The sequence below is a fragment of the Rattus norvegicus genome, chromosome 17, assembly GCF_036323735.1.
Source record: "Rattus norvegicus strain BN/NHsdMcwi chromosome 17, GRCr8, whole genome shotgun sequence".
NCBI classification, from domain to species: domain Eukaryota; kingdom Metazoa; phylum Chordata; class Mammalia; order Rodentia; family Muridae; genus Rattus; species Rattus norvegicus.
The window spans coordinates 4555715-4574807 of record NC_086035.1 but is presented as its reverse complement, the minus strand read 5'-3'; the positions used below and the strand labels follow the sequence as shown (position 1 = coordinate 4574807).

At 47.2% G+C, this 19093-nt stretch overlaps 2 long non-coding RNA genes across 2 annotated transcripts in view; one reads left to right on the top strand and one right to left on the bottom strand.

Annotated features, from left to right (window-relative positions):
• The first annotated feature begins 10360 nt into the window (after positions 1-10360).
• Positions 10361-14904, top strand: LOC134482800 (uncharacterized). Its single transcript, XR_010059345.1, has 3 exons — positions 10361-10837; positions 12306-12437; positions 14616-14904. It is a non-coding gene; the product is annotated as an uncharacterized LOC134482800 (long non-coding RNA).
• Positions 13745-19093, bottom strand: part of LOC134482801 (uncharacterized) — a 25612-nt gene continuing 20263 nt past the window's right edge. The window contains exon 2 of the long non-coding RNA XR_010059346.1: positions 13745-13959. This is a non-coding gene — a long non-coding RNA (uncharacterized LOC134482801). The remainder of the gene's footprint in view (positions 13960-19093) is intronic.

Below are 19093 nucleotides of genomic sequence, written 5' to 3'. Positions count from 1 at the left end.
GCTCTTGGCTGTGGGTGGTCATTTAGGCTGATTTTAGCTTCTGGCTATTCTGAGGAAAGTTTTAATCAACTCTCTGGACAAGTCTTTGTATAGAAGTGTTTTCATGGTCCTGGAATAAATATTTAGGAGCGAGGTTGCTGGATCACACAGTGAGTGTGTATCGAACACATCATTCTTCCTAAGATTAGCTACGAAGGGTGCTAGTGCCCACTGCAGTGCTGGGGTACTCTGTTTCTCTGCTCTGTGCCAACACACAGGGTCACCCCAGCCAATTCTTGTGACTTGCTTTTCCATTTCTTATAAAAAATATGATCTATGATCTTTTAAAAATAGTCAGGAGGCAGTGTGCAAGAATCAGTTCTCTCTTTCCACCATGCTGGTCCCAGGGGTCAGACTCAGGTCATCACGCTTGGCAGTGGGTGTCTGCTTACTGGTCTACCTTGCTGGTCCAGCATTTCATATTGTTGTTATTTTTAAAACAGTGACCCGTAGAAAGCAGAGGTTTTGAAGATCTTGGTGAAATTTGACTTAGCACATTTATTAACAGGCTCCTGGTCTTCCCGTCCCTCCTGTAAGGTTGCAACGTTACACCCTTGTGTTTACTTCTGGGAACTTCGTGACTTTTGGTTGCATGCTCAGGCATCGGTTCTGAAGTAAATTCTCCAATTTGACAGAAGGTATGCTGGGTGCTCAGTTCCTTCCCATATGGAACGTTCCACTGCCATTCGGCGAAGACAGGAGGTGCATTTCTATACTGAGTGACCTTGGCACCCTTTCATGAGCCTGCCTGTGGGCCCTCTTCCCAGGTCTACCCATTTGTCTGTCTGGATTGCCAGGTGTTATTATCACGAATCAAACGTTCTATTGTTCACAAAAAAAATGCCTTTTTTAGGTAGGGGAAGCAACTCAGCTTTTCAGTTTTTCAAAGCGTAGTCATGTTACGTGTTACAGGCCACACAAACACGTGATGGTGGAGCCCAAAATGGCTGCTGAGGTCTGTTCTGTACCCTCCGCAGACCTTTAGTCTCAGGACCAGAGCCGAAGAATCCCGTAGCAAAACTGCAGGACTCCTGTAAGCTCCTGCAGCCCAAAGCCTGAACTTATGGTTACCGATATCTCTAGAACTCCAGTGAGCACTGCAGTGGAGGTCGGGCAACAATTGGAGTCCATCAATGCGGATGCCGTGGGATAGAGTTGCTGCTGGGAAGCTCCCCAGAGCCCAGGCTCTGCCTCTCCAGTTCAGCACTAGCTGCCCGGTGCAGCCCAGCCAAGGGCAGAAGTGGAAGCTGCCAAACACATTTTGTGCCTACACATGATTCACCATCTCTAAGCTGAGTTTGAACATCCCAGGCCACTGCAGAATGAATCATGAGCAGTCTTAGTTGTCAATAAACCATGACTTCTCTGGACAAGGGGACAGAAGGCACCACCAATCAGTCTCCAGCATGTGCGGGCAGCATTGGTAAGAAAGGATCCTGCCCCTTACTCTGGGCTCAAGAGTTGAATGAAGGCTAACTTGTTTCAATGTTGACACTGCTTAATGAATAATGTGAGCAACTGGGTGGAACCCATGTTTCTTCTGGTGTTTGATATGACGCGTTCCTGAAGTGGTAGAGATAGGCCGACACTGCTCTGGGAAAAATGTCTTCATATCTCAGTTCTGGAGGAGGATTTAATTAGTGCAGCCATTAGCGTCCAGATCTCACTATTAGTCTTCCCTTCAAGTAAGACATCTTTTACCACCCATCGCTGCAAATATATGGGAAGTCGTTCAATCAATGTTTCCCCTCATGTGTGAAATACATGAGCCCACGAGGGACAGTTCTCATTCAATCTACTCATACTCCTCATATCCCAAGGGCTCCTTGGGTCTCAGGGTCCTTTGCCTGTCCTGCCCAGAACAAGAATCACAACCCCCTGGCTCTCAAGGATTCGAGTATAATTCATTTTCTCTATTTTCCAGTCATGTTTGTTTGATTTATATCAAAGGAAGCGAGTTCTAGGAAATCACAGTGAACTGCTTCAGAAAAGGGGTCACCATGACAACGTCCCAGGCTAGTATGCAGCTACCCAGGGGCAGTGCCCAGGCTGGGTCTGGAGAGCAAGAAACGTAGCTGAAGGGTTAGTTCCACCATATGGTGCTACTAAGGGCACAAACCCAACCGGGAGACCTGGCCCCATAGACGGAAGGCCCGGCTGTGGTTTTAGATCAGCATGAAGGGGGTTGTGGAGGCACACTGTCTCCTTCCTCCCTTTTCTCTTCTGGCCCCAAGTGAGCTGTTGCTCTCCACCACACTTACCCCGCTGTGATACACACCACGGCTCAGGCCCAGAAGTAATAGAGTGAACAAACCGTAGACGCAAACCCACCTTGTCTCTGCGCTGCCTGAGCCGGCCAGCATAGCACCGCGTCGCAGAGAGCACCTCTTTGTTTATTGTCTCGGTGTTCAGAGAGGAGACGATGCAGTCAAGGTTTGGGAAGTTCCCACTTAACCATTTCAGGGGTAAAATTGCTCATTTACATGACCTCTCCCAGCCAGGAAGCCACATGCACGACCAGTGCCAAATGAAAGAAGTGTCGTTATTCCATCAGCAAGGGAGGCCCGGCTGTGGGAGCTGTAAGTCACTCCTCGGTTGTCATTCCTTAAGCATGATTGTTTCCATGCGCCTAGGTCAGGGGCTAGCACACTTTTTCTGTACAGAGCAGAAAAGGCTGAGATTTTAGGCTTTACCCGCCATGTAGACTATATACTTCATCTGCCTGACTCCTGGAGCCCATTATAAACAACAGGGCACGGTGGTGTGCCAGGAAACCGGTCCTCACTGGACCAAACGGCAGTCGATGTGGCCATGTCTGCATTTTGTCACCTCCCTGGTGTAGATAATAGACACAAGAGGTCTTTTGTCATGACATTTGGCTCCATTTTAAAGAAAAGGTTTCTTAAGATGTATTCTTGTTTATGTGTTTGTGCATGTGCCTTGTTTGAGTGTGTAACTGTGTGTGCCCACATAGGTCAGGAAAGAGTGTCAGATGCCACGGACCTGGAGTAATGGATATCATCAGTGAGCCATCGACCTTTGATGCTGGGCACCAAACCTGGATCCTTTAGATCTTAAAGTTTAGAAGAATGGGTGCTCTTAACCTCTGAGACATCTCCTCGGCTATTTATTCTTCAAAAAGGTTTTTTTTTTTTATTTTGGTTCTTTCATTTTTCAAAGTGCTTAATGTCTTTCTGAACCAGTATTATAAAGACCGCATTTGTGGAACACTTTGGAGTTTAATGTCCTTTATGGCTGGAATGTAAAATGTCCCTCGAAGGCTCATGTGTTGAACACATGTTCCCCCAATTAGTGGTGTTGTTTAGGGCAGGTGTGGGCCTTTGGGGGTAGGCATGTCAGAGTGAGTCACTGGGGCAACCTTTGAGAGTCATAGCACAGCCTACTTCAGCTCCAAGCTCTAAGCTCTGTTCGATGTCTGCTGCCCCAGTGTGACCCAGAGTGTCACAGGGCCTCAGGCAGACATAGCACTGCATGTCTATAATCCTATCACTTCAGAGGCTGAGGTAGGAGGATCTTAAATTCCAGACCAGCCAGGTTATGTAGTGGGATCCTATTTTAACAACCACCGCCGCCACCACCACCACCACCACCACCACCACCACCACCACCACCACCACCACCACCACCACCACCATAACAACAACAACAACAGACCAACCAAACACCCTGTAGTGTTTGGGAATAGCGGTCTGGATGTAAGTCATTTTGTCTTATGCTTGGCTTGTATAAGTTAACCAGAACGTCTACACCTTGGGTTTCTCAGCTGTAGAATGGGAATATCTACGTCACGACCATGAATTTAATGGATTTTGGATGTGCTTGGGACAGTTCTGAGGGGCGCTGCAGCTGACACCAAGCTCTAGTGTCAATTTCATGCCGTGATATCTCAGAGCTTACCAAACAGCCTCCATTCAACAGAACTAAGGTCGAGACAAAATGTCTCTCTTTTCCCACATTAACCAGACGATGGCATACGACTCTGTGAAGTGACAGTACTGACAACTTGGTTCATTTTGGTGACCATGAAATAGAATGTTGTGATTTTACCTGGCATTCCCCTTACTGAATATCATTTTTAAATTATTGGTTATTTTATTTATTTACATTTGTTCCCCCCCCTCTTTCCAGGTTCCCCCTCGGCAAACCCCCTATCCCATCCCCCTCCCCCTGCTTCTGTGAGGGTGTTCCTCCACCCACCTACCCACTTCTGCCTCACCTCCCTAGCATTCTCCTATGCCGAGGCATCGAGCCTTCCCAGAACCAAGGGCCTCCCCTCCCATTTATGCCCACTCATGCCAGATAAGGCCATCCTCTGCTACATTTGCAGCTGGAGTCATGGGTCCCTCCATGTGCCCTCGTTGACTTGGACATCTTTTTGTAAAAGATTTATTTATTCACCTGATGCTTTTTTTCCCCAGCCTTGTGCATGTATATACCACATGCATGCAGCACCCATACTCACCAGAAGGGGGAGTGGGATCTCTTAGAACTGGAGTTTCAGATGGGTGTGAACTGCCACACGGGTGCTAGGAATCGAACTAGATCTTCTAGGGGAGCATCTGCGCTCCCAACCTCCAAGCCATCTTCTCTCTGGCCCTCTCACATAGCCAGTTAAACTTGAATTGTCTCTGGAAGCATCCCATCCCCTCCCCACCCCGGCTAGAGACCTTCCTGGAGCTAGTAAATTAAGACTTCTGCTTTTGACGTTTGGGCTGGGAGAAGGCGAAAACCGATCTAATAATAATTAGTTATGGTTTAGCAATGTGAGATTGGAACGGTCTCGTTTTTCACTCTGGAGCCTGGTGAGAAGGAGTGAGGGAGAGAGGGAAGATTGATGGCAAACAGAGACTTTCACTGTTCCCATGCCAAGAGAAGCAAATGATCCTCGGGCGCCTCCTTATATCATGTTAAGAGCCCGTGACAGCTCTGAAAGAAATGGAGAAAACTGGGAAAGGTGGGGGATAAAAGAGTTTCCTTTTATTGTTCTCTGAGGCCAGGCACCTTGGCACATGCATCACTCTGCTTGCTCACTTTGTAAAGACCACAGTTTCCCCCCCCCATCCTCCCATCCCTCCCCCCTCCACCAGCCTACCTCTTCAGGCTCCAAGAAGGAGGGTCTGGGCTCAGATAACCGCCTCTGTTAAAGAACAGCTTGTTTTTGTAACTCCGGTAATACAGTTCCTTTCCACTTAACGAAATGGAGCGATGTCATGGATAAGACACGACCCTACACAAACTCTAAATACTAAGTCCAAACAGTATGGGATCAACCCTTCCCAGAAATGTCCAGTGTTTCTATGTCCGATGCCCAGTGTGAAATCTGCGTCTGTGGGGTTAGCTGCTATGGGAGAATTTCATTAACTTCTCGAAGGGAAAGTACTGGAGGGAAGGGAGTCTGTGTGTGCATGCATGTGTGCGCTTGCCGGATAGCTGTTATATGACACAACATGGGGGGAAATCTGCTCATTTCTTCTTGGTGAGAAGTTTGGAGGGAGAAATCCGAGCTGGTCAAGAAGAGAAGTGTGAAATGATTGAAGAGCATCCCTCTGTTCAGGAAAGTATCAGAGAAGAGCAACAGATGGTGCCTTTCAAAGAATGGTCCCGCAGTTTTAATTTGTGTCCCCAAAGGCCTTATAATCCGGTCGCAGAGATGAGTCTGAGCAGTGATCCAAGAACACACGGAGGGCAGGCCACCGATGACCAGATGATCTGGGCCTCCTCAAGTCCTAGTCTGATGCCCAGTCGTGCCCTGGGGAAGACTCGATAGCTACTGCCCAGCTGGGGGACATGTGACAGGGGCCAGCAGGCACAAGGAGCCAAGTGTCTGCCTCTATTCATCACGGGAGAGATTATGTGAATCCATGGATGAGAAGTTTGGCAGAGTGCTATCTGTAAAGAACAGGGATGTGGTAGCCCAGAGTAAATGTTGCTAGAGTGTCAGATTTAGAAGAGCCAAGGTGTCTTCTAGCAAGTTCCTAGGTGCTAGGGCTGGTCTAGGCTGGACTTTTGATAAAGACATTTGAATGAGACACATTTATTTGTACCCACATCTGAACCTGTGATCTGGCAGGAAACGTAACTAGGTGCTGTAAAGCCAGTGCTCACCGACCAGGCCCTTCTCCAGTTCTCTGCTGGAGGGTCCAGGATGATCCTGGTTGAACAGATGCAGTTGCTATGCTACAGTGAGAATGCAAAGTCTCTGACCCTGGCCTTGCCACTGCTAAAGTGAGCTTGGAATTGTGGGAAATGATTAGAAGAAGCCTGGTGACATCAGTATACAGATGTGGGAGAAGTGAGATTGGAGGGGGAAGAGGAGAAAGGGGGAGTGTCTAAGAGAAGTCAGAAGACTTTGGTATACAAAGGGGAAAGGAGAGGTGAGAGAGGAGAGAGGACAGAGAGAGGAAGAGGGAAAGAGGGAGCAAAAGGATAGGAGAGAAGAGGGGGGAACGAGAGAGGAGAGGAGGGGATGGAAGGTACAGAGAAAGGAGAGACTAGAAAAAGTCTGATGGCTTCGGTATGCAAATGGGGTAGGAGTTGGGGGGAGAGAAGAGAGGAAAGAGAGGACAGAGAGGAAGGAGATAGAGACAGAGAGACAGACAGACAGACAGACAGACACACACACACAGAGAAAGAGAGAGAGAGAGAGAGAGAGAGAAAGAGAGAAAGAGAGAGAGAGAGTTCAATTTCTACTCCAGCTGTGATACTTTGAAAAGTTCACACATTTCTTAACCCCCTTGAACTTCAATTTCCTCCTCTGTGAACCTGAGGCCTGAAGGCCCGTCTTTCTGTCAGCCAAATGAAGTCCATTCAGGCTGGTTTTAGCAGAAGAGAGATTAATGGCCAGGATATTGGGTTCTACTGGGAAAATGAACTGTTTCACCAACAAATCAATGGACGGAGACAAATGAGGAGGTATGAACAGTTGTTGAAGGAAAGAACTGTAAGAGACCTAACGCAAGGGCAGCCAGTGGGAGTCACATGATTTAGGTAGAGGACAATAGAGGTCACAAGCACTGTTGAGTGCTACTCACTGTAGATGAGCAGTGATACTGCTTGGGGTATTTGTCATGGGGGCCATGTCCTTGTAGAGAGTCCCTAATGAATGCTAACATTCTAAGGCATTAATGGGCGAAATAACACAATATTTGTGATTTGTACTGAAAACGAAAAGCTCCAGAGAAAGAAACGAGTGGGAAGGTAGGGGGAACAGGGGGAGCAGAGGACCGTCAAGGGCAGCCTTGGCTGAGTGCCGCCCGTTGGTACACCCTGGTTGAGAAGCCATGGGAATTTATTTTCTATCTGAGCACACGCACATGCTTGCTCATAAGGGTTGGGATTCTTTGTGGCAAAATGTCCCAATGAAACAAAAAGCACCCCTTCTAAGAGCCTGGAGAGAAAGGCTCAGATATCTGTCACAAAGGAGGCCAGACCTGTCATTGCCACCAGGCTACCAAAGGTGGCTGGGGAGGGACTCCACATTTCCAAATTCTAAGGTAGGCTGTGTCTCTGTCTCCCACCAAGTGTCTTCGAGGAGTAGTAGTTTCCCAGGTGAACAGAAAGAGTCACAACCATCCCTAGAGGCCATAGTGATTCCTAACCCATGTGTGCGCCTCCTTTTCTTGTCCTAAGATGAATATACCCCTCATCCCCATCATGTGTTTGATTTTCTTACTCAGTCCTCTTGTGTATCAATAATTTGCACATATCTTATTGGGAACTTTGGGCCAGCCTGTCAGAGCAGACTTTGTGTTTAGAAGGAAAATACACTAGGTAATATTATGTTGTGTCTGTATCCCATCTTTAATTCTATTTCTTCCCCAAGCATACAGTAGCCCCTACCACCAGTACCATTTATTCTATGTAACAGTTGTGTTACGGTTTGCAGAATTCTCGACCCAGGGACTGGCACTATTAGAGGGTGTGGCCCTGTTGGAGTAGGTGTGGTCTTGTTGGAGTGGGTGTGGCACTGTGGGCATGGGCTTTAAGACCCTCATCCTAGCAGTCTAGAAGTCAGTCTTCCACTAGCAGCCTTCAGATGAAGATGTAGAACTCTCAGCTCCTCCTGCACCATGCCTGCCTGGATGCTGCCCTGCTCCTGCCTTGATGATAATGGACTGAACCTCTGAACCTGTAAGCCAGCCCCAATTAAATGTTGTCCTTGTAAGAGTTGCCTTGGTCATGGTGTCTGTTCACAGCAGTCAAACCCTAACCAAGACAGAGTGCCACGGAACACCCAGTGCTGCCTTTCATGGTGTCCCCTCCCTTGGTTCTTTTGCTACCTACTTGTTCTAGACCGACAGTCTTGCAGGCTCCTCATCCACAGCCTGCGCACATGTGCGGTAGTTTATCTGCTTTCACTACTTTGAGTCCTCTCTGAGGCTGCGCTGGAGTGGCATGACACAGAGCTACATGGACCAACATGTATATCATGAGTAGAGGGAGTATATGCTAAAGCCACCATAACATACACAGGGCAGGGACAGTTACTTGTTTTCATCATTTGGGCTCTGGGGCTGTGCTTGATGATAGATCCCGTACTGTTTTTCAATGGCAAGTCACGAAGGGCTTGCTTATGCCTGCGCCACCACGGACCTGTGAGAAAGCATCGTGCTCTAGTCAAATAGGTCAGATGCCACTAGGCAATGAGAACTTTGTCTCATAATATCCCTCATGATGTGGTTGCTGACCAAAAACATCTGGATACACTGCATGACTGCAGCGTCACCAAGTCGTGTCCCTTTAGGATTGTGACAGTTGGGGCTGGAGAGATGGCCTGGTATGGACCACCATGACCTAGATTTTCCCTGTGCATTAGGTAAGCACTCTACAACTGAGCCACATCCTTGCCCCTCAATGTCTTCTTAAGGAAAGGCAGAGCCTAACTAGCATTTTTTTTTTTATGTTGGGTCTTCCCAAAGCAGAAGCTAAAGCAAGGATTCCATGCAGGTGGTTTATTTGGGCAGTGATCCCAGGAAAGGGGTAGGGATGAAGAGGGACGAGAGGAGTCTCCATGAGTTACGTGCTGAGCCTTCTGCTACTGAGGGCAGCTCAGACTCAGTCGTCCTGGTACCTGGCCTAGCCATCTGCTCAGAGTGGCCCATCTGGGTTATTTAAGCCTGTGCCACTGGAGGTTGGTTGCGGTGAGTGCACAATCTCCCAGTCACACGATCAGAGCCTGTCCACGGTCTGTGTAGAGGGTTCTAGAGGGATATGGAAAGAAGCCATTAGGTTAAATTAAAAATGTATCTGATATGGACACTTTAGAAAACAAAGATTCTGGGCAAAATAATGAAACATCCAGAAACATAGTACCAAGAAAAATAATAACGGGTGTTTAGCGTTTCTTATGACAGCAGGCACCCTTTGAACTGTCATACGCCCTTTATTCATCAAAACAAAGTCTCTAGTGTTTAGAAAAGCAAGGTTTTTCTTTAGGCATCACGGTACTAGTGGCTTGTGTATGATGCTGACCAGGGCACCTGACAGAAACAGTTGGAGGAAAGAGGCGTGGTTTTCAAGGGCCAGCTCATGTGAGGAGGCATGGCGGCCAAGCTCCCTTCGCTGCCAAGGAGCTTGTGTGGCTGAGCTCCCTCACAGTCCGAAGGACAAAGCCACCGAGGGAATGGCAGCATGGGGACTGGGCCTTCCAAGGCCAACCCCCTGGTGGCCTACTTCCACCCTGTAAGCCCCACTTCCTGAAGGTTCCACAGCCTCCCACAAGCTCAGCGCCAGGCGAGGGCCAAGCATTCAAAGCATGAGCCTGTGGGGGACATTTCAGATTCAAAACAAGCACTGGCAAAGGGGCAGGCAAGGGCTGCCAGGAAAACCCTGGCACCGGACTTCTCAGCACTCAGAATTGTCTCTCTCTTTCTCTCTCTCTCTCTCTCCCCCCTCTCTCTCTTTCTCTGTACTTAACCAATCAAGCAATCAATCAAGCAATCAATCAAGCAATCTCATTTGAATCTTCCCAGTCCGGTGGGGGTGCTATGAATCAGCACGCATCTACGGAGAGAGAAACATGAGCCGAAAGGAGACAAATTACTCCTCAACTTTTTCAAATTTATATTTTCAATTACTTTTTGACCAAGTCATTAATTAGCATTTCCCCTCAAAACACCAGCTATGCTAACAAGGACACTGGTAATACAGTACTTTCAAGAGACTTTTTTCTTTTTTAAAACAAAGTATTGGGATAGGAATCGAGGCTCGGGTCGGGACAAACCACACCAGGCCAGCAGCGTAGTTTATTGGAATGGCAGAAGCAAGGGGGGTAAGGAGAAGAGAGAGAAAAAAAGAGAGGAAGGGGGCAGAAAATGTCTGCCTTTTATTTGAAATGTGACGTAAACTCTCCCAGGTGAGCGTGGGAGCTGAACCAAAGGTATGCTGGGAATGTATGGTCGTTGCCATGGCAACACGTGCGCAGGTGATGTCCCTGATGGAGGCAAAAGCTGTTTCGGATTCCAGCAAAGAAACTAAACCTCACTGATACTGGGCCTTGAAGCTGACCACATATTGTATAGCGTTCGTTTGTAATGTTAACTGCTATTAGATGCCGTTCGAAGAACCTTAGGAAACCCATTCAGCCCTGCCCCAGTCTCTGTCTCCTCTGCATAAACACCTCTTCTTGGAGTTGAAAGAGAAGCCTGTTATCACCTCCCAGATTTTCTCTCAAGAGCTAAATATTCATCTTCGAGTTATGCCGCTGAAATTTTAGACTTGTTATTTTAGGCCCAGAGCTGCCTTCCCCGAAATGAGATTCCATCTGTTCAGCATCAAGGTGGGTAGATTTGTGCCTCAGAATGGTGTGCCTCGGAGTGGCTGGGTGGAACGTACTACGAGCTCTTGTGTGTTCCTGCCACAGATGGGAAAGCTCCAGCCACCAGATCCTGAAGGCTCTCGGTGGAGTTGTGTGACGCTCACGGGCTGAACCATGTGTCTGTGTGCACACAGATGTCTCTTTACAGCATTCCTGTCAGTTTTCGAGATTATACTCTGAAAAGAGCTGGAATCAGATTAGTACTGAGACTTCAAAGATGTTCTGGAAAAAGCAGGTTTGGGGTTGCAGACGTTATGAATAAACATTAGCAAGCTTTATGTTCGGGATATCAACCGTTACTATGTCTGATGCTAACTTTTGTTTTAATTGCAAATAAAATACCTAAGGGAGAGGTTACTTTTTCTTCCTGAGTGTGTTACTTCATCTGATTTCACACCCAGGGGTGTGGAAGCTGATCCCCCTTTGGGCTATTCTATGTGTTAGAACGGTAAAGCAGAGGATGTGCCAGGTCCGTCAGCAACCTGATGTGTGTGTAGGGTAATGCCTGTGTGGGGTGATGCCTAGAGGGGGATCCTCCTTCTCAAAGGGGAAGGGGAGGGTTGAATGGGGGGATCTGTGTGAGGGGATACTGGAAGGACAGGAAGGGACTGATATTGGGATGTAAAGCGAATAAATAAATTTAATAAAAATTAAAATATTTAAAACGATTTGTACATGTACGATTTTAAAGACATTCAGTGATGCACTCGAATGAGGGCAATATATTCTTTTCATCGTGTTTAATTAAGACAGAGGAAGACAATAGACTGCAGGGAAAAGATACGGTGATACGGTCCATCTTTGCTTTTAAAACTGTGTAGTTCCTTCATAGGTAACTTTCAAAAGCTCGCCGTGCACACTTGTGTGCAAGTCACAGAGCACAGTAGAGATGACTCCGTGTCTCTGCTACCATTCTTAGTGTATTTAAGTTCTCCGAAAGGTACCGGACGCATCTCCGTGATGATTACCACGAGTAACCCGAGCTCGCTGTGGTGCGGACCTATCTCTTTTTCTCCCTCAACTAACCGAAGGGTTGGCCCTTTGCCTTTTCACAAGTGCCATCCATCCCATTGACAGGCGCTGATCAGTACTCCAGGAGTAGCGTCTGTGGAGAGAGCAGACTTCATATTTGTCTCTCACTGGGACTATCCACAGAGACTACAGGAGTGCGATGGGGTTTGAGGAGGATTTACAGGAAGCAGAAGCCTGAGTCTCTGAGGTGACAACATTGAATAAAATACTTTAATAACCACTCAAGAAGGTAAAGCATCACAGCAGAGGACTTCAGAGCAGACTTCTTCAGTGTGTGGTTAGAAAAGACTTCCTACGGGAAGAGCAGGACCCAAGAGAGTAAGGGCTTTTAAAAATGAGGCCACAGTTTAAGAAGATGAGCCGGGATGACTTAACATAGTGGGATACTCTGTTGCAGATGCTGGTCTCATTTCTCTCAAAACAACCGTGGTGAAATGGAGACAAATTTTCTTTCGGATGACTACACTTTGCAAGAGGGGGGGCAAGCGCAATGCATGCTGGGAAGATGAAAAGCCAGTCTTCCAGCCAGGTAGGCATAGCAGTCTGTTCTGCCCCAATGCATGCTGGGATGATGAAAAGCTAGCCTTGCAGCCAGGGTGGCGAGCTGTCTGTTCCGCCCCCTGATGCTCAGGGATACGTGCGTATGTTCTAGCGTCCTCGGGATGACTGAAACTTCAATTAATTACCAAATCCTACAGGTACACATATGTAGGGTAAACTTTGGCCTTTCGTTTACAGGAGGCTACTTACAGCTCTTCTCTTTGGCACAGTCAAATGCCACCATCATCATTCTTGGCTCTGGGGTCATAATTAATTAAAATAGAGTTACTTGATTACTATAGCAGCTGATCCTATAACCGAGATGACTAAGTGATTGGTGGGCAGCATTACACTAAATGAAGCAACGGCTCGCGTCCCAAAGGTCGCGGTTTCATTCCACGATTTAGGACTTACTAATTGTTTATAGGATTCTTCAACTGAATAGTTTCGGCTGTGGTTGCTGGTAACTAAAACAAGGAAAACGAAATTGCAGGTTGAGGGGAATCTACAAGACCGTTTGTAACTACAGCATAACTCAGCCTGTTCCCAACTGGTACGATAAACAGGGACAAGAACGCTTGAGGTTGTATGCTTTGTGTTAAGTGGATAGCAGTTTCCCGGCCCTGACTGACCCATGCTACTCCCACCATCATGGCCTCTAGTCAGGTTCCCTCATCAACCCCGGGGAGACTTCAAATGACCCAGCTTTGTTCCTGAGGGCCTGCTCTGATCATCTGTTCCTCAGAGGGTTTCTTCTTTAGGGGATCCCTAAATCACCCCAAGAGGTCAGAATTCTCGAGGCTGATTCCAAAGCCAACCAAACAAACAAAAAGCCTGGTGTTTTCCTCTACATGATAGCCCTGGAAGCTCTGTCATTGCCAGAGAAAACCGGCAGAGAACCACGCCTATTTGAATGAAGGACAGCTAACATTTGATTAGCATTTCAAAACTGTGTAACACGCCTGATGTAAGAAACTTCTTGTTTTCAATAGTAGTTATGTTAGATGGTTTTCAGTAACTTTAACCATAGCATTTCGACACAGAGATAAAAATATCACACACACACATATACACATACATACGTATACATACACATATATACATACACATACACATATACATATACGTATACATGTGCCAAGTGAGAGCCTGAACAAGACAGAAGACAGACTCAGTTGCAGGCTGGGTTCCACCACTGCAGGTTTCCATAGAGGCTGTCGCCCAGTCTGTGCTCCTAGACATTGTGAGTGAATAAGGATTTCTACATATAGAAAAACCTGTCAAAGCGGACTCATCTTTTTCTCCCCATTTGATCAGTTTATTAAACACGGGTTGTCACTCTCGTTGGGTTTATTGTGCGTGCTTCTGAACCTGATGGGAGCCCATTTCTGTCACCCCATGAGGAAGAATCCACATAAGCTTTGGTCTTTCAAATATTCCACTCCGATGGCTGCATTTATTCTGTGCTTCAGACTGCTGGCTGTTCACCGAGGACCATTTCTGGGAAGTTCCTTGTACAATAAATAAATAACACAATAATAAGTACAACGAACAAACAGAACTAGAATGCACTTCTGTGGATAAATCATACGCGTATAACTTTTATCAAATGAACCTCCCCTTGAAGAAATTCAAGAATGTATTAGGGCTAACATGAACGCAACCCACAATCATGCGGACAGTCGAGAAGCCAGCTGTTTCAGAAACATTTGATTATAAATTCTGTCCAATAGCTAGTCAGGCAAGCAGTCCATTTTGTCCCCCTTTATGCAGTGCACTTTCAAAAACCACATGGCTGTCAGAGTTTTTTTTGTTTTAAATTAGTTATTTTCTGGGCCACCTCTCTGAACACATTACATAAAATCATGTGTCAGAAAATGTGTACCAGGCTGCGGGATCCCATCAGCCCATTCCTGTGTTTTTCTCGAGGATCCTTGACGTTTTCACAAGCCTTTGAGCAGCACTCAAGCGCTGCCCCTGCACCTGCAGCACGCACGGGCCATGTAATGCTTTCGGTAAACGTCCAGATAGCAGCTTAGATGCTGTCTTCTCCAGCTGAGACGGTGGATGTGCCTAAAATCAGCTAGGGGAAGGCTGCAGGGTCTATTCAGGTTTCTCCAGAGCAACCTTACTCCTTTCCTCTGAGTTTTCCCGGCTCTCCTCTCAGGTGTGTTCGTGGAAAGCTGCCCCGAAGTTCTCGGAACTGCTCAGGATTCTTCCCCTGTTCCTCATGGGGCCTCTAATGAAGTCTGAGCTGTAACCTGGGGTTGATGCCAGCCTGGAATGCAGGAGACTGAAAGCTGACACCCGTTCCACCAAGCAAAGGGCCTTGCACTGAGGTTGTCGCCATGACAACCCGGGTAGGCTCCTGGTGACGTATTTACACAACGGGGTTAAAGTTCTTTGAGACCAGCCGCTGCTGTAAAAACAGCATATTAAATATGCTTCGGACTGTAGGCCGTGCATTCTTCTCTCTCCAGAGATGCACGCACACCCTCCCCCGACCGTGTGTGTGTGTGTGTGTGTGTGTGTGTGTGTGTGTGTGTGTGTGTGTGTGTTTCATTGGGGAAATTTCTGAAAGTGCAAAGTGAATTAACAACAGAATTAGTCAAATGGTGGGCTAGCTCTGCACAAACCTCTTTTCTCCTTCTTCTTCTTCTTCTTCTTCTTCTTCTTCTTCTTCTTCTTCTTCTTCTTCTTCTTCTTCTTCCTCCTCCTCCTCCTCCTCCTCCTCTTCTTCCTCCTCCTCCTCCTCCTCTTCCTCCTCCTCCTCTTCCCCCTCCTCCTCCTCTTCCTCCTCCTCCTCCTCCTCTTCTTCTTCCTCCTCCTCCTCTTCCTCCTCCTCCTCTTCCTCCTCCTCCTCCTCCTCCTCTTCCTCCTCCTCCTCCTCCTCTTCCTCCTCCTCCTCCTCCTCCTCCTCCTCCTCTTCTTCTTCTTCTTCTTCTTCTTCTTCTTCTTCTTCTTCTTCTTCTTCTTCTTCTTCTTCTAATTCTTCTTCGGAAGGGAGAATAATTTGGGTCAGCATCCCCCTCTACAGTATTCCTTTGTTTTGTTATCTTTCCATACCAAAGCATCTCTCACCTTGCCTCCTTGCATAGGAAGCAAGTCTCTTGGCAAATAATTTGGAAAAAAGGGTGACGTCAATGAGCCTACGACAGAAAAGCCTTTGGCGCTTAATTGATTTTAATTGTTTTCTACCCACCTTTTAGTTTTGTGTTAACTTATTATTCAGGCAGATATTTGAGCGGGGGGGGGGGAATGAAGCAATCCAAGAATATAATGAATGTTTTGCCAGGAGACCTCTTGTTTGCTGACTGTCTGCAGGTTCTACACACCAGATGGGTAGCCACACAGCTTTGCCAAGAGAAGCCTAGCCCAACCCAGCTGTTGTCACTGTGTTTAAAGCAACTGACTATCTCAGTTTGACCTAAGCGTGGGCTTTTCTGAGACTCCAGAGATTTACTACTAAAACTGAGAAATGTCAGGCACCCCAGGACTAGCTGGTCACTGTGTATCCAGCAACCATCACTTGATGTCTGCCAAAATCCCCAGGCTCTCCAGAGGTGTTGACACCAAGTCTGTTTGTTTTTGAGCAGTCCTATCTCCTTTGGTAATTTAAGGGGGATTGGCAGCAGATCAGTTTGTCTGTCTACTCAAGTGTATTCAGGTCTAATAAGAGACCATAGAAGGTATTATGTCCATCCCTGAGATACTATGAGCCCAGGCCTCCCTGTGTAGAACCCTTTTGGCCTCTGGCCTCTTGGTTGGAATGAAGAGCCATCTGTCACCGGCTTCCTGTCTCCTTTGCCTTCACATCAGTAGAATCCAGCACTAACTAAGGAAGCTCGTTCATGTCACTTCCATATTGTGGCACCTGAGGAAGGTGAGGCAGGAGTCTCCCGACTAGTCAGAATGAGATGACCTCATCAAATTAGCCAAGCCTGACTCTCCATCCTGTGGGTGAGCAGAAGGGGCTTCAGAGAGACCTGTGTGCTGATTTTTCTGGCCTCTAGGGATATTTGCCTGAGATTTTTATTTTTTATTTTTTATTTTTTTTTTGTAATCAACTGAATCAAGAGGTCTTGGTCACCTACCTAGTCTGTTGCCCAAAGTCATTGCTGGGGCAGTCAAAGGACCAAGACATGCTTCCATTTCTATAAAGAAAGTGCCATAAAAACATTCTAGTTTCACCGTTTAAGTCTAGAAGGGAAGAGACTAGCTTCTGGAAACATGACTCAGACATAAAAAGGCACCAAAGAATACACCCTGCAGTAAACCACTATGATTTTTTACCCAGAACCCTCTAGGCTGCCTGAGCAATGCAGCAGTGTTTCACCTGTGAGTCACCTAGTCAATCACACAGTACAGAAATCTCAGACCCATTCATTCATCCATCCATCCATCCATCCATCCATGCATGCATCCACTGGATATTACTGAATGCTTAATACAGCTTAGAATGCTTAATCCTACTCCAGATTCCCAGAGAAAAGAGTGTTAAACAGGAACAAATAAAATAAACTGTCGGAACGAAGGTCTCACTCCTCAGGAAGCTCACAGACCAGGGGAGGAGAACAAACAACATAGTGCACACATTCATAGATACCCTCTTGGAAGTAGGCTCTCCAGGATGGGTTCACTATGGCTGCCTAAGGTCCAAACGCTAGTTCAAACACGTTCCCATGAAATTCCCCCTCCAAGTCTAAATTATGGCATCCAAGACTCTAGCTACATGAGTTTTTGTCTGTTTCTTCTTCCTGGAAAGTCAGAGCATATATAGTGTTTCTAAAATGCTGGCAAGCCGGTAACAGAAAACTCGTTCTTTAAAATGTCTGGATTCAGTTGGTGTGCTTGCAAACGCTACACTGCTTCCTCCGGCAAGAACTCGGGGGAGGCTGAAACTCCTTGGCTGTCTTGGCTACACGAACTCGCATCCATGAGTTGTGTTGCTCAGAGGAAGGGAAGGATTTTGCAGGCAAAAATCCACTCTGGCCTTTCTGACCTGATCGTGAAGGTGGTTGCTATGGATCCTCCTTTTGGAAAACCATTCTTGTCCTCTAGTTCATAGCTGGAGTGGCCATCTATTACCTCAAGTACGATGTGTGTTCCAACATCTGCGACCTCAGTTGTTTGTCTAGACAGCTGTCTATCAGGGAAAAAACTGGAGAGCTTAATCTGTGTCCTTTAGGGAACGTTGGGTTGGGTGTTTAATCCTGTCTTAGATGATAGAAATATGCCTTAGAGAAAACAACCAACCGAGCAAAAACAAACCAGATAATGCTTTCTGGGGACAGGAGAAATGGCTTTAAGCACACTGAGCACCTGATTTCAATTTCCAGCATCCAAATAAAATGCTGAGCCTGGTGGCCTGCTCGTATAATCCCAGCATGGAGAGACGGGGAGGTGGGAGATGAACCCCTGGTATTCGCTCCCTAGACACCCTACCTGAATCAGTGAGTACCAGGTCCCATGCCATCTTGGACTGACAGAGCCGTGTCCTAAAACTACCCTGTCAGATTCTGTCTGGAAACATGCCAATGAAGAACAGTTGTAGCAATGCACACCCTGGGGACTGATTAACAGATCTGTCAGCACCACAGAGTCAAGATGGTGAGGGCCAGAAACAGAAGGAGAGAGTTTCTGGAATGCTTTCCCATTAGCAGGTGGGCCGTGCTTGGGAACCCAGTGTCTTCATTTGGGTTCCATTGCTGCGAAGAGATACCAGGACCAAGGCCACTTTTCTAAAGGAGAACATTTGATTGGGGGCTGGCTTACAATTTGAGAGGTTTGGTCCACTGTCATCATGGCAGGAGGCAAGGCAGCCTGCAGGCAGACATGATGCTGGAGAAGCTGGAAGTTCTACCTCCTGATCCACGGACAGCCAGGAGGGGACTGTCTTCTGAAGGTATCTCTCCTGCACTAGATGGAGCTTGAGCACTAGGACACCTCGAAGACCACCTACACACTGACACACTTCCTCTGCCAAGGCCACATCTATTCAACAAGACCACATCTCCTGATAGTGCCGTTTCCCATGAACCAAGCGTATTCAAACCACCACACCTGGGAAGTCGTTTTGCCTGTTCTGAGCGCTCTCTGTCTCTCTGTGGTGTCTCTGTCTCTCTCCCTCTCTGTCTCTCTATCTGCATAGGTGTGTGTGTGTGTGTGTGTGTGTGTGTGTGTGTGTGTGAGAGAGAGAGAGAGAGAGAGAGAGAGAGAGAGAGAGAGAGAGAGAGAGAGATGTGTTTTTATGGTCTATGGAAGCCAGAAGAGGGTTTCATTCCAGATACCCTGGAACTGGAGTTACAGATGGTCGTGAGGTGGCTGACACAGGTTCTAGGGTCCTCAACATGGGTCCTCAGCAAAAAGCAGTATACACTCTGAAGAACTGAGCCATCTCTCCTTGGGGGAGGACCTTCTGCTGCAGGGCCTGCAGGCCCCATGGAAAGAACTTCGCCAGAGTATAGCAGACCCACCTCTACTCCAAGTGAGCCTCCTCCACAGATTTTAGAAGAATCCGGGAAAACTCACAAAGAGCCAAGGACATGGAGCCCAAGACCCTACTTCTCCCAAACGTCTGAGCCATCTTCTAAATGGCTTGCCCTTCCCTGGGGAGCAGCTTGTTGCTTTGAAACAACTGGCTCT